The sequence below is a fragment of the Protopterus annectens genome, chromosome 12.part0 (assembly GCF_019279795.1).
Source record: "Protopterus annectens isolate FY-2018-M chromosome 12.part0, PAN1.0, whole genome shotgun sequence".
NCBI lineage: Eukaryota > Metazoa > Chordata > Ceratodontiformes > Protopteridae > Protopterus > Protopterus annectens.
In genome coordinates this window covers 904,372,558-904,389,418 of record NC_056746.1, presented here as the reverse complement: position 1 = coordinate 904,389,418, position 16,861 = coordinate 904,372,558, and positions in this window count along the sequence as shown.

Genomic DNA, 16,861 nt, shown 5'->3' with positions numbered 1-16,861 from the left:
ATCAGTGTGCCGGACTATAGAGTAACCTATGACTAAAGTGTTAGGTACATTGTCTTGCCTTAGGGGCTGCTGCTGGGTGGCACACTTGTGTTGTGAACTATGTGACACTTTGGTTGTGATTGGTGCTTGTTTGCGTTTCAGCTTCAGAAGTCCTTGTTGCTTGGACAGGTTACAGTTAAGGGCCTCTGCATATGTGGATTTAGTGTTGCTATATGTGGGTGTTGGTGGTGTGGGTTTAGAAGGGCTATGTGTTTCATGAGGTGCAGTGTGGGTGTTAATCTTCTCCTCTTGACTGTCTAGCACAATCTTGGGTGGAGAAAGCTTTGTTTCCATTTTGGCTATGTAAGTGCATCTCTCACAGGTTGTAGTGTTGGGTGGTAGGAGGAGAGGGTTGTCTGTGTACATGAGGCAATTGCTGCATTGCCCCAGTATGCCCAGATTCACCAGGTGGACAGGAGAAATCACCGGAAGTTGACCCTTGGACATGCCTGGTTTGGTGCTTTTTTTTTTTTGTAAAGTACAGGAGATCTTTTCCCTTACCTTAGCAAGGTACTTTGCAATTATAGGCTGTTTAGTGCCTACTATTAATTTCTCCTTATTAACAAGGAGAGGTGAGTGCATGTATCAGTTTAAGGCTTCCTAGTGCTTTCCAGCAGGTATTAGAGGAAGTGCTAGTCACAGGGATGCTTAAAGGTAAGATGAAAAAAAATGCACACTGCAATGTGCACTAGAGAAGTTAGATGTGAAAGTAGGTAACTTAAGTTTTACCTGGTTAAAAAGTTAAGGTTTAGTGGAGAGTTACTATTTTTAAAACAGCAAGATGGATTGAAAGAGATGTAGTGTGAGATATAACTCAAATATTATGATGTGTTCTCAAAGCTCAGGTGTTACTACAATTACGCTTATACACAGCTCTACTTTCTGCTCTATTCCACCCATTGATTATGTTCTTGACTACTTTGTCATTGAATTCTCCCCCTGCTTTTCATGTTACCACCTCTTTAAGAAGGTTGATCCTATCACCCTTACTTTTGTAAAATACTTTTTGGTATCTCCTTTAAGCTTTATGTCTTCTGTGTTTTAACTGTGCTTTCTTTTTTTCACATCTCTCCCTCTGTCTTTTTGTCTCTTTTAAGTGTGGCCCCCATACGGGCTTTATAGATTACATTGATGTACTTGTATGTGTCTATCTTCTTCTTCTTTCGGCTTTTCCCGGTTAGAGGTTGCCACAGCAGATCACCTGTCCGCTCATGATTGGCAGTGGAGTTTTACAGTGTTGAGTTGCCAGCCCAGCGCTCAACCTGCCACAGAAGGCACAAACGTGCACGCACTCATGCCTAGGGCCAATTTAGAGTGCCCAGTCCACCTACAGTATGTCTTTGGGATGTGGGAGGAAACCAGAGCACCCGGAGGAAACCCACGCGACCACAGGGAGAACATGCAGACTCCACACAGAAGGCACCCCAGCCAAGAATCGAACCAGAGAACCTCTTGCCAGAAGCCTGAATAAGATTCCACAGACAAAAAAAAAACACAAATAAGCGAATAATGCAAGATATGTATAACAAGGCTATGGATACTTGTTCTTAGTTAAGCATAACACTCTGCATTGATATTAAGAATGTATATTTGGTCTACATCATTAGTAAAGCTACATATGATGCTAGCAACAAGATGGACAGAAATGCCTTTTAAAGCCTTATTGTTTTCTGAGTAAAGTGGTATCTGTAATCTCATAAGTAAATGAAATAGCTGACCTGTACCCAGGATTTTGACACAGGAATGTTCAAAGTTTTAGAATTCAGGCTCATTTCTACAAACTGCCATAATTCCTTCACTGCACCTGCTAGCAAAAAGTTACCTGCAGGGATACAGGCTAGACTTCAAAAGGGATTTCACTGTTTATTAAGCCTTACCACCAGTGGCTTCCCACTCATGGTAACCTTTTCTAACTGAGATTCTACCACAGTGATTTCCTATGAACAGATGCCTCAGAGCAGAAGACAGTCCCAATGCTATGGTAAATGATAATGAAGGATTCCATGGAAGTAGCTAATGCTAAATAGCCATGCGCTCACACCAAGAAATGTTTGTAACTACCAGTTCAGTTTGCTGAGTGATTTAGAGTATTTGTCAGCTGTGTAAATGACCTGTGTTGGTAGAAAAAGTTAACGCTATCAAAAGACAGTGATCACTCATTGATTTCAATGGAAGAAGTCATGGTGCAGGTAATTTCACATGAGTTCAGAGAACATTTGGGGCAGTGGTATGTGTGTTAGTGTGTGCATTTGTATGGAAGTGTATCCGTGTGTGAATGTAGGGGCATGAATAGAGTAAGATGAATTTGTGTGTGTGTGTGTGTGTGTGTGTGTGTGTGTGTGTGTGTGTGTGTGTGTGTGTGTGTGTGTGTGTGTGTGTGTGTGTGTGTGTGTGTGTGTGCATGCATGTCTGTGTCTGCTAGATAATACATGTGGGTGAATGGATATGTGTGTCTATGAGTTCGATTAAGTGTGCTGGGCAGTTGCTTCATGTTGATTGGATGTTGTGTAGGGTGTGTGCGTGGTATGAATTTCTGAGTGTGTGTGCATACGTACATGAATGTCTGAATATGTGTAATTTGTAGGGGAGGGTGCCTATACCAACATAGTAAATGGGTTGCCAGTTTAAATGTTGCAGGCACCACAGGTCTGATAGCTGGTAGTAAAAGATGTGATCCAGAGACATGCAAATGAATCAGTAATGAAGTTTTCGTCACAGCAGCTAAAGCTGTCTCTGAATTGCATTTTTCATGAATCAGATAAACTGACCTACCCACAGTAGGCAATTTATGCAATCACTAGGTATTTTTATGAATCCCAGGATCAAGTATATCAGGCTATTTGAAGATACAATTAAAATCCCAACACATTATTTTGTTGAATGTGGGGAAGGAGAGCACCACCAGGTAATAAGACACAGAGACAGAAGTAGAAGCAATTCTCATAATCGGAGTAAGGTGAGGTGAATTACAGTTCCCTGTCACATAAATGAGGGCCATGAGTGTGAATTTTGAAACCACAAGAAGCAATGAAAACAATATAAAAAACACATAGTAAAATTCAATTAAAAAGTATAAAATGAGACTGAAATGAAATAACAACATACCATGAAATGCAGAGTGCTAAGGATGCTATCTCCCCTGCATCACCCCTAAGATACTTGTTTATCTGTCTGTCTGTCTCTCTCTCTCTCTCTCTCTGAATATATATATATTATAAATGTTTTGTCTCTTTCACTCTCTCTGTTTACACACACAATGAACATAATATAATCTCTTATATTCCCAAATATACTATTTTGTTTTAAAACATCGTTAACAATTAAGACGTGTTCGCATAACCACAAATGTTATTTATTTTTAGTGAGATACAAACATAAGAATTATGTAGAAAGTAGATATTGTTAGCAAAATTAACAGAGAATTCTTTGTCTTAGACGAACATTAGATATTCTGCAGTATAGTAAGCAAACAAATTTAAGTATGCACAATAAGATATGGAAAACTGAGAAAAGTAATGTACAGTTAATATGAGTTATGCAATGACCATCTGACAACAATGCATTTTGAGAATAATATGCAAGGAATCTGAGTGAAATGTTTTATACAAATGTGCAACAATGCATGGATCTCATCTGAAACATACACAGGCAGTAACAAATAAAGGTTATAGTCAATAATATTTTGTAAACATTGGTGCATTATACACTGCAATGAAAACATGTATTATAGGTTATTTCTGAGGTGAGGAAAACAATATTACATTAGTTTTCTTAGGGTTGGCTTGTAGTCTGTTAGCAGCAGTCGATTTACAGAGCTTGATGAAGTTAGTTTGTAGTTTTAACTGTAGGTGAAAATGAATTTTGATAGATTCATAGGTTCATAGGTAGGTACTAGGTTATTGGCCCTAGGGTCTATATAAGCCTAGCCAAAAGGTACCCTCACTTTCGCCACCCAAGAAAATTATTTCCCTGTGCCTCTGTTGAGCAGAGCCACAGAAGTGATCCCTGGGGTGAATTTTCTATCTCCCATCCAGTCATCAAGATTTTTCTTGAAGAGTGCTAATGAGGAGCTTTGTTTGATATAGATAGGTAGTTTGTTCCAGAGTATGGGAAGTCTCTTGGGCAGGAATCTATCCCTCCAGCATGTTCTGTTTATTGTGGTGACAATGTTAAGGTTCCTTGAGCATGTAGCTCGGAGGGATTGGGATTTCTTTAAGTGGAGCATGTCCCACAGTTCTGGGATTGACATAGATTTGTATGTTAGGCAGAGATCGCCTCTGAGTAGGTGATATGCAATGAAGTAAAGCTGGAGATTTTTGAGACGGTCTGTATAGAGCATCTGTTTGAGGCCAGTAATCCTCTTTGTGAGGTATTTCTGCGGCCTTTCCAGTTGTTGTAGATGTCTTGAAAGGTACATACTAAAAGGGGTGTTGTACTCTATAATGGGTCTAATGAGTGAGAAGTAGAGGGGAACAATGGCCTCTTTTTTCCTGGATGAGAAACCTTTTTTGATGAGGTGTGCCACATAGAAGGATTTCCTGACTACTGTGGCAATGTGATTATCAAAGGAAAGACTACTGTCCACCTGTGTCCCAAGGTCTCTTATCACACTTTCAGTGTTAAGTAGGCTACCGCCTATGTGGTAGTTCATGGGTACAGAGTTTTTACCTAAAGGGATAACAATGCACTTTTTGGCATTGAGCTTGAGGCCATGGCTTTGACATCAGGCATCTGTCTCAGTGAGGCCCTTTTGTAGGATGTCCACATTGTTAGGAGTTTTGATTATGGCTCCTAGTTTGCAGTCATCTGCGAACTTCATTAGCTAAAGACCCTCTGTGTTAGCCTGTACTTCAGAGAAGTAGATAGCAAACAGGAGAGGACCCAGGACTGAACCCTGTGGTACTCCACTTGTCACTGGTCTGAAGATGGATTTAGAGTTTGCTACTTTCATAGTGTGGGTTCTGTCAGTGAGCCAGTTGGCAACCCATCTTGTGACATTGGGATTTATACCTAGTTTAGTGAGTTTATCTATAATTCCAGAGTGGGGGATGGTGTTGAAAGCCTTGACGAGATCTAGATAGGCTGTGTGAACCACCTTACCCTCATCTACAGCTTTGGTGACCACTTCAAAGAAGTCTATCAGGTTTAGGAGACATAATCTGCCTTTTACAAACCTGAACTGGGTGGGGTCAGAGTTTGGAGATTACCAATGTCATTATTTATAAGTTCCATGATGATACATTCCATAGATTCAATAAGTAGAATATCATTAGCATCAGCATACTTTGTGATATCAACACATGAAAGGTCAAGTGGAAGGTCCTTAATAAAGAAAATGCTGAAAATAAATCAATAAAATATAACTAGAAAATATAAGCTTCAAACATATGACAAGCAACTGGATTACAAATCATATGTTTAAGTGAAATGTCATTTTGTAGAGTTGATGAACCCACTTTTATGTCCATTCCACACATTCTAGGTTGGGTTGGGCAAAGTAGTCCGGATGGATAATGAGTATGAGGCTAAAGGTCTTATTTGGATGATGCTAGAGAAATGTGCACATGGCATCCTATCAAGGAACGCATCTTTCCCTCCTTTCCTGCAGCTGCAGTGCTATTAACATCAAGAAACACATTTAATATGGGGATCCCAGAACTCTGCAAGGACAGCAAACAGTGCCTGTAGAAAACAGTAGCATCCAGATGCTTGCTGTTCTGATGCAATTTGGGAGACAAGGAGGCAGCATATACATACTTGCTGCTAAGAATGCAGGATGAGAAAGACTGAAATAAGATATAAGCATCTTTAGAGAAGGTGAAGCAAAATTTGTTTCTTGCTGAATCTATCTCCCCATGCTTAGCTATAAAATTTCTGTTGAGGGGGGAGAGGGAGCAGTTTTGGATGCAGTCACTGGGTGGATATTCTCATCTTACATGATCTCAAACAGTTATGTATCTAGATAGTACATATAATAGTTTGGACAATGATACCATTCCTCTAACTATGTTAGACACACCCACAAGTAGATAAACTTTGAGCTTTGCTTTCATACACCTGTACCTGTGAGGCACTCTACTCAGCTGATAAATATCACCATGGTGAGGCATTGTGGGACTTGTGCCTTGTACGTGGAAGGACAAACAGCTATATGACATTATCATGACAGTCACCCTCTGCATGCACACACACACACACACACACACACACACACACACACACACACACACACACACACACACACACACACACACACACACACACACACACACACGGGCGCAAAGAGATGTGCTACCCTCATTTGTGTGCCGAGAGTACTGCACTTCCCTTTATTGTCTATCATGTGCTTCTCCTCACCATGATGCCTTTTAAATTTCTGTGCCATAAATTGTTACTTGTACCAGGATGCACACACACACACACACACACACACACACACACACACACACACACACACACACACACACACACACATTAATTAAGACTGTAAACTTCACTACCACTGACATTTTTACCATCAGAAAAGTTCAGAAAATCCTTGTTTATATGCTGTGTATGACAGTTGGTTTCTATATTACTGCTTTCCATTTCAACATATTTGAGGAAAGGACTCTAGCTTACTTATTTTATCTTTTAGCAGATTGGAGATAACCAGGAGGTAATTTTTTTAGTTTGTGTTGCAAATGGGGACAGCATTTCACCCCTTTATGCTTCACTTTCAGCAAATGTTTTGTCATTACCCACACCAGCTTTTTGATATGCATTGTAAGTGACTGAGCTGCTGTAATGCTCTTTGCTTGCACCTAGTGGCCAAGTCTCTGTATTGCCTTTGCTAGGTGCTCAGCCTTGTATCTGTGTTATGTAAGGATATAAATTGATTTCTCTTACTACTTCTTTAGTTGGTCTCTTCATTCGTGTCCATTACACCCCTTCTTGTTCTTCTGGACATTACTTTATAATATAATTCCACAAGTTCGAGTGAAATGCTTGTAACACTTATATTTTTTCATAGATTAAAGTTTTATGCCCTATGTATATTTCATTGACAGATTCACATATGCAATCGATGATATTATTGTTTTGTGTCAACAGTCACTAGTTTGTAGCCGTGAAACAAATGTTTTTAGCTTCAAACTGACATTTAAACAAATCACTAATGATAAAACTAAAATTCAGAAAAAGTTACAATATCTTCACTTCTTTTTATATATAAATATGTTATAAATGGAAATCATTGCCTTGAGTCAAATGATTAAATGCTCTGCCAAGGTTTTAGGGATAAAAGATAATCTAGATTATTATGAAACCTAGAAAGTTAGTCTTTGAAAGAGCTACATAGGACGGAGGATAAAGTCAGATTTTTTAAAATCCACTAAAAAAAGTAAAAGTGGCTTTGGAATCTAGTGTTTATACATCCTGATGCAGGGCACTTCACATACTACATTCCCTTACTGCCTTCGTTGAAGGGTGAATGTCGAGCTGGCACCTCAGCGTTCGTGAAAATCTACTGCCAATCATTAGTGGACCGGAGTTCCGCTTTGGCGGCCCCAACCGGGAAAAGCCGAAAGACAACAACATTCCCTTACAAGTCTGAAGTCAGTTACCTTGCACCAATCTTATTTGCAAAGGCTTTTCATATTTGTTGATGTTCAAGAATGCAATAGAGCTGTCACACTCAGTATATACTACTGTCAACAATTACATGACAACATCACAATCATTAGAAGTTTGACACTGATTCAAATTTTATGTAAAATGAAGAGAATTATGAGCATAATTATAATTATGAGCATACACATACACACACACACACACACACACACACACACGTGTGTGTGTGTGTGTGTGTGTGTGTGTGTGTGTGTGTGTGTGTGTGTATATACCAAATAGCTGCATGTAGGGAATCATTACACAGGTCACAACACTTTATGCAATCCATCCAAATAATGATTAGTGCTATTAGTGCTAATAAAAGTCTGCCTACAATGTCTTCATTGTTGAAAAACTGTAGAAAATGCTTTAAATATGCATTGCAAAAGCCTCCGTATGTGAAACCATGATCTGCAGTTTTTCCTCCAATAAAGATTTTGTGGAAAGTCTTTTTTTAGTGTTGGTCGTTGTTTAGATGGGTTCTATATGTATATCTATATATCTATAGCCATCTGGATCTGCTTTAGTTTATGGAATTAACAGAACACCAACATTTAAATAATTGAAATGAGAAGAATGAAAGTTTACAACAGCAAGAGTGCAGAAGATTGCAAGGTAGAACATTGAACTAGCTATATATTTTGAATGCAGATCGTGGTGTAGTGGGGACTGGGAAATCTACCCTTTCCATCACTGTACTACGATCTTGGAGTTGTTATATATAATTTGCAGGCAGAGTTGGTATATATAATGTACACGGGGTGTGGGGGACACTAGCCCAAGATCGCACCATAGTGAAGAAAAGGGTAAATATCTCGATCCTCACTGTACCGCTTTCTGCATTCAGAATATATATAGCTAGTTCGATGTTCTAAGTTCCAATCTTCTGCATGCTTGCTGTTGTAAACTTTCATTCTTCTCGTCTCGGTTATTTAAATTTCAGTGTTCTGTTAATTCAATGAACTAAAGCAGATCCATCTATCTGTGTGTGTGTGTGTGTGTGTGTGTGTGTGTGTGTGTGTGTGTGTGTGTGTGTGTGTGTGTATATACATATATATATATATATATATATATATATATATAGAGAGAGAGAGAGAGAAAGAGAGACACACATAAGTACACACACACAGACACACACACACACACACACACACACACATATTCATATATGTACACATCTAGAGATATCTGTATCTATATTGATCTACCTATTTACCTAATGGGGGCATAACTCTCAAATGTCCAGATTTTTGCCTCAGATTTTTGGTCTGTACCTCATAAAATTTTAGGATTTCTGGCAAATCGCTAAGGACTGGAGTCACTAAATAACAACATGCATTTATGTTTCAGACATCATATCCTTCAGAAAATGCATACTAACACAAATCCTGAATTTCAAACAACTTTCTAAGTCTATAAGAACAATATTTAAAATCTGACCCATTGCTTGCCACTTCAGTCATGTCCTTGTTAGATTTCAGGAGCAGAGATATATGAGAGATATTAAAAGAGTAATTTAACTGCCCCTCCTCCTGAAAAGTTGGAATAATCTCAAAAGGGGGGTCAGCAGAGAATCAGCTAGAGATTTTTATAGGTCCCTCTTAAGACCATCCAGGCCTGTGGCTTTTCCCAGAGGTATTTGTTGTAGTGCCTGGAGAATCTTTTACTGCTGAAATGGCTACTATGGTGGGTCCCTTCTCCAGGACAGCAATCAAGGAGACTCAGTTTTCACCACTAACTCTGGTGAGGGATGGTCACTAAAAGAAATGATGGATTTACACAGTATTTTCAGATGCAGCTCCCTGCACCAAGCACAATTTCCCTTAAGAGCACACAGGAAGCATGTTCCAGACCAGACCTGGGGCTGGACTCTCTTTCTCTCTCCAGAGCCACACAAAAATCCACACTGGCCACTTTGTAGCTCTGTGTCCCTGTTCACAGTAGCTGACACACACTCTTTGATATTTGAGTTTCACACACACACACACACACACACACACACACACACACACACACACACACACACACACACACAGGCTTGGGAAAAGCTAGCACAGATTTACTAGCTCTGCCCCTTTCTGCCCAACCTCTGAAGTAATCATACTGCCACCAGTCAGCTACCCTAAGACTCTTACAAAAAGTACCCAATTATATTGTGTAAAATTAATTCTAATACAATTGGTAAAGTGTGACCAAAGCAAGTACTCTCAAGATGTTAAAAGTATTCTCTAAAGGACCAGCCACAATAAAATGTATTAAAATATTTAATGATAAATAACAAAACAAAAAACAGGAAAATACTGAATACAATAAACAACAAAGTCTCAACTACAGAGATATAAAAATAATACAGTTGGATAGTTTCTCACAGATGCAGAAAACAATACTAAACTATTCTCACTAAATTTCCCTGACTAACTAAAGAATTACTGTTCCCTGACTACTTACTAAAGCAAGGCAAGCTGATGTGTGCTGAGTGTCTTACCACAGTAAAAGCCAGATGATGTCTCTCTTTTTCTCTATAGATGTGTGAGATATATATCCTGTCAGAAATCATTCCTGTCAGGTTCCAAAGTGCTGCTGCAAGAGTTCCAAAGAAACCAAATGCTGGTTAGAGGATGACATCACATCTGGTCACCTGAGTCTGGTATAATAAACACACAGAGCTTTGCTAAGATCAGTGGCATCATCTGAAAGCTATAACACAATTTCCAACTTTCCACCCTTCCAAGATTCTCTGATAAACATATTTGATCAGTTACAACAATGCAACCTAATATACATGCATACATTCTTTCTGTCCAGCAGGAACTACTGTTGATGCATTTTTAACACAAGTAACTTTACAAATACTTTTAACTCAAACATCTGTACAAAGCAGTGTGATAGTTAAATAATATAAAACTCTTTACAAAACTCCAGCTAGCTATGCTGGCATAGGTAAACATGTACTGCCCTACTCTCTATGGCAAAGATGGCAGTACCTCATAACATCACATCTCTCTCCCCTTTAAAAACTCAAGTTAGTTTTTCAAGTGACCCTGGAAGAATGTTGCTTCAGAGAAATGGGCCTGTCTGGGAACACATTAACCTATACCATGACTTGATTGCCCATCTGCATTAGTATTGGTGATTCCACTATGGTGCTGAACTGGCATATCATATGCCTACAACCCTAGGCTTCACCTTAATAACTTCACATTTTGCTGGCTGGCTCGATGTAGCTATGTTAAGGGGTTGTGGTCTGTAACCACAGTGAATTTTATTTCATACAGATAGGGCTGAAGTTTCTGAAGTGCCCATACTATGGCTCAACATTCGTTTTCTACAGCTGCATAACACTGCTCCTTGGGTTGGGTCTATGGGTGAGATATACAACTGGGTGCTTTTCTCTCTCTGAGGAAACTTGGCTGAGTACAGCCCCCACCCCATGGTTCAAAACATCCACCTGCACAACAAACTTTTTGCTGTAATCTGGACTGGCTAGCACAGGGGGTCCTCCCAAAGCCCCTTTAAACTTTTGAAATGCCTGCTCTCAGGCTAGGGTCTACACTACCCTATCTGGCCTGTTTTTCCTCTTCAGGTCTGTGATCACCAGATCCCCCTCAGATTCCTCCTGCTACCCACTGCAAATACTCAGCACAAGGGCCTCCCCTATCATGGTAAGGCTTCATCATGTTAACATGGTACAATTTGTACCTCTGGCTCCTGGCTAGCAGGTTTACCAGGTAATTAACTTCATTGACCTTCCTTACCACTTTGAAGGGACCTAAAGAAGCTGCTTGCAGCTTATTGTGTCTGACAGGCATGAACACCATAACTTGCTGTTCCAAAGCATACTCTCGGATTTGAGCATTCCTGTCATACCAGACCCTTTTCTGCTGTTGGGCTCCTGCCAAGTTCTCCTGGGCCAATACCCATGAGCTCTCCAAGCATTGCCCTGAGGTTTAAGATATCTGCCACAACAGACTCCTTGTCAGATTCACACTTATCCTCCCACCCATCGCAAATCAAATCTAAAGGCCCCCTTACCCTATGACCATACAGCAACTCAAAGCATGAAAGCCTGTGGATTCCTGGGGTACCTCTCTGTATGCAAACAGCAGATGGGGCAAATATTTGTCCCACTCTGTTTTAAACTGGTTGGCAAATGCCCATATCATGGTCTTTAGTGTAGAGTTTAAGCTCTCCACAAGACCATTAGTCTGGGGGTGCTAGGAGGTGGTCCTTAGCCGCTTCACCCCACAGAGCCTAGACAGACAAGCCAGCAGGTCTGACATGAAATTGGCACCTCTGTTAGTCAGTATTTCTCTTGGGAAACCTACCTTGCTGAAAATCTCTAACAAAGCATCTGCCACCTTCTCTGCCTCTATAGAGGGCAAAGCCACCACCTCAGGGTATCTAGTAGTATAATTTACTACCACCAGGATATACTTCTTCTCTGTGGAACTTGGGGTACTCAGAGGTCCTGTACTATCCATAGTTATTCTCTGAAATGGTTCCTGAATCACAGGCAAAGGCATCAAAGGAGACTTGACCTTGTCTCCTGGCTTGCCTACCTTTTGGTACTGCACACAGGTCCTGCAGTACCCTGTTACATCCCTTGCAATCCCAGGCCAATAAAAGTTCTGCATAATGTGTCTCTTGGTATGCTTTATGCTCATATGACCTGCAAAAGGAATGCCATGGGCTATGGCTAGAAGTGCCAGATGGTAAACTCAGGGCACTGACAACTGCTGTATTACCTCACTCTCTAGCCCTCCCTCAGGGGTCCACTCTCTATACAATAACCCTTTATTCCAGTATACAGTCTTCCCTTTTCCTTGAGAATCAGGTGCTTCCTTAGCTACCTCCCTCAAGCCTAGTAACATATGATCCAAAACTAAGCCTGTCTCAATTCTACCTTTGTGAGCCTTCCCAGCTCCCTTTCCACTGGAAGCATAGTCTTCTCTGACAGTGGTGCCACACAGTCAGCCTGGGTACTACCACTCACCTCTGCCCTTACAGTCACCCTGTCCATGGGAACATCAGTGGCTACCAACATCTGTGTCTCACTTTCAGGTTCACTGCTACAGGATAGCTCCCTCCTTGAAATAGCCACATCACCAGCTTCAGGTGTGGGGTCTGTCTGGGTCTCCCCCAGGCTACCAGGCCAACATAGCATCTCCCAGCCTGACTGCATGTAACTGCATGCTTATAAGGTACTACATTATCAAAATCATTCCATATCAAGACATCTGCAGAGATATCCTCAAACACACTTACCTGCTTGCTTCCTTTTCCACCCTCCCAGTCAAGGTGAACCCTGGCCAAAGCTATTTGGAATGGGGTCCATCCTAAATATCTGACTGGTGTGGACTGCCCAAGCAAGTACTGCTCCTCTTTGACCACTGCAGGTTTCACAATGGTTATGTCAGAGGCTGTGTCTCTCTTAGCAGTGGTCTGTCTTCCATAGGATACAACTTTGGTGATAATTTAGTACCCCTGTTGTCTCTAGACAACTTACCAGTGGCATGCTGTTATTCCCACTTGCTGGATCCTTCACCTTTTGTTCCCCACCTTGCCTCAGTGGATATTTGTAGCCTACTTGGCCCCTCTGGTTACATTTAAAACATCTAATCCTTGGCCCTGACCAAGTAACTGAACTAGTGGCTTCCCCTGTTACTGGTGTACTCTGTTGGGGTAGTTTAGGCTGCCCACCATGGGTTCCTCTATAACTATGTGCAGTGCTGGGTATCCCCTTCTTATGCAGTGATGTCCTGCTTGCTAAGTAGAGATCCCCTTTTCTCCCCAGCTCATCTGCAGAGTAATACTTCCAGTCTGCCAACCAGATTTCCATGCCCTCAGGCAAAGTACTAATGGCTTGTTTCCTCACTAAAAGGTCTGCCAGCCCTTCAAAAGTGGTGACCTGACACCAACTCACCCACTTATGAAAATAAGTGCTTAACTCAGCAATATAATCACATATACTTTCATCTGCCATGCGTCTATGCTCACGAAACGTTTTTCTGTAAGCTTCAGGTGTTAACTTAAAACATCCCAATAAACATTGTTTTACTTTATAATTTATTTATTTTATTTATTTATTTTACATTTGTTGACCGGGCTAGTCTAGCTGGACACATGTCTATTTTCAGTAGAGACCCGGGGAGAAAAGCTCCACTGCAGTTAAGGTCACAGTACATAATTACAAGTAGAACAACAAGATTGTTACATAACTTCATAGTACTAATATGGTTTACAATTGTGTACAAGCAATAATTCTTAAAAGAAGGTAGGGTAGAGCTTGCTAAGCAAGTTTAAGCTCTGTGGCGGGTTAAACTAAGGAAGAGTTCTGTTTCTCAAGAAGAGCACATGCTAAGTGTGTATTAAGCTTAATAGCAGATTAAGGATAGTCAGTGTTAGTAGTAACTTTAGTAGACTGAAAATCACATATTCACAGGGTTGGTAGGAGATAGGATGAGATTATTAAGAAAATCTAGGCATAAAAAATGACAGACGAGGGTTTTAGGCAGGATTTGTGCAAGGGCATAATGAGTGAGTTAGGAGATATTCCTTAAGTTGCTTTTTGAATAGAGATGTAGAAGAGAGAGATGAGAGTTCCCTGGGGAGCAGGTTCCAAGATTTCCTTACAGTGTTTGAGAACAGTGTGTCCCCAGCCTTATTGCTGGATTTATGTATAGTTACTAGTAACCTATTGGCTGAGCGAAGGGTTGAGAGATTTTTGTAGGGGCTGATAAGACTAGTTAATATTGGAGTATTAGTAAGATGATATAAGATCTTGTGTGTGATAGTAAGTTGTTGAAATAATAGTTGATTTTGGAGTTCAAGCCATCCAAGTTGTTTTAGATTATGACAATGGTGGGTTCTGAATCTAGCTATGTTGTTATAGGTGAGTGCAAGTTTGTTAAGTTTGCTTTTTGAAAGATTGGTATAAATGGGAGAGGCACAGAGTAGTGTGGAGATGCGATGGGTGTGGGCAATAGTACTTCTGGCAGTGGGGGTAAGGTAGGGTTTAATTCTGTAAAGGGTGCCTAGCCTTCTATTAACTGATTTTATGGTGATATTGATGTGTATGTCGAAGGTAAGATTATGGTCAATTATCACTCCTAAGAGTTTGGTGGTAGGTTCTGGAGATATTACAGTACCATTTTTGGATGTCACTGTAAGGTCTAATTGATAGGACTTTATTGCAGGATTAAAGAGCAATAATTTTGTTTTTTTTGGCGTTCAGGAGAAGGCAGCATTGTAGGAACCAATTTTCAACTTTATTGAATACATTCTGGGTAAGCCATTGGAGTTTGGGTATGGAAGTAGCAGAGCAAATTAGCATAGAGTCATCTGCATATTGTATGCAGGTGGCTTGAGGAATTGTAAGATTTAGATCGTTAATAAAAATGGAGAAAAAGAGAGGGTCTAAGATAGAACCCTGAGTTATGCCAAGGGAAACAGGGAGTTGTGTAGATAAGTTCTTTGTCCCAGAGCACAGTTTGTTGTCTGTTTTCTAAGTAGGACTTAAACCAATGTAGTGCCTGTGTATCAAGTGAGAGAGATTTAAATATATCCAAAAGAAGATGATGGTTAACCATATCAAAGGCTTTTGTGAGGTCAATAAAGAGTACCGATGATAGGGAGCTGTTATTACAATTTTTGTTGATACAATCAGAAAAGGATAGAAGGGCAGAAGTTGTGCTGTGGAATGGTCTAAAGCCATGTTGACAGGTGGCAAGTAAATTGTTATGGAGAAGGTGGTCAAGTAGTTGTCGGTGAATACATTTCTCCATTATTTTTGCTAGTGGAGAGAGTAGGGCTATAGGGCAAAAGTTAGAGAGTTCAGTAGAGTCACCACCCTTATGAAGAGGAATGATATGGGAGATTTTCCAGATAGTTCCTTCAGTAATTATTCTGTTTATAAGTATGGAGATGGGATAGGCTATGACTTTAGCAGATTTCTGTAGATATTCAGCTGGTAGGAGGTCAGCTGAAGGGGTGCCTGGTTTAAGTCTTTGGAGAAGGGTGCAGATAAGAGATGTAGGCACAGGTTGTAGATGAAATGAGGGAGACAAATTAGTTAAAGTGGGTGACAGATTAGTGGTAACAGGGGGTAAAAAATTGACTAGAGATTGGATTGCATCAGTAAAGAAGGTATTGAAGGCATTAGCAATAAGTTTAGGATTGTCATGGGTAGAGCCTGTTAGGGTTGGTGTTTTGGAGTGGTCTGGATATAAGAGCTTATTTATGCCTGACCAGAATTTTTGTGGTTTGTGCTGGCGAGTTTGTTGGAGTCGAAAGTAGAAGTTTTTCTTGTCAAGGAGTACAGAAGTTTTAGTAGAGTTCCTCAGTTGCTTAAAATATAGGTGGTCTATTGGATTTTTAGTAGTTCTCCATTTGGCCCAAATTTTATTTCTAAATATGATTTTTTTGTCTGGTTTCATTTGTAAGCCATAGCTCAAACAATCAGTATCAGGCAATATAGAAACAGCAGTTACAGCTTTACCATGGAGTAAGGGGGACAGGAACAGTACCCAGAGCCTTTGGTCAGCGTTATACTGTTTACATCCCCTTTCAAACACATAAAATTATCAAAATCATCACCCTGTGTAAACTGTGGAAGAAATTTACTGACCTTTATTGCTTCTGGGGTTCAGTTATTCCCTTTCCCATCACCTTCATGAACCTGCTGAAGGGTCAGCATCTCCATCTGATGTTGGCGCTGTTTCTCATTTTCTTCAGCTTCCAAATGCCACAGTCTCTTTTCCACCACCAATGGCTGCAGTCTCTCTTTAACCTCCAAATGCTGCAATCTCTCTTCTGTTTATAATTCCATCTGCTTCTCCAGTTGTTTGGCCTCCAGTTCAAGTCTCTTTAACTCCAGATGTATTTTTAAGTCCTTTGAGGAAAGGGTGAACTGTCCTGTTTCTGAAGACTGCTCATCTCCATCACCAAACTGGTTGTCTTCCAGGTTGCTGGTCTGTGCTGCAGCTGTGACCAAGGCTGAAATCATTTCCTCTTTAGTCAGGTTGGCATGCACCAGTCCTTTGGCTTTGCACACCTTGGCCAACTAGTTCTATGTCAGTTTGCTATAATCCCCTGCTGACATCCTTGCCTGCTTTGCCTGACTAAATTATACTACCAAAAATAAATAAAAACTGTTGTGAAAATGAAACTCTCT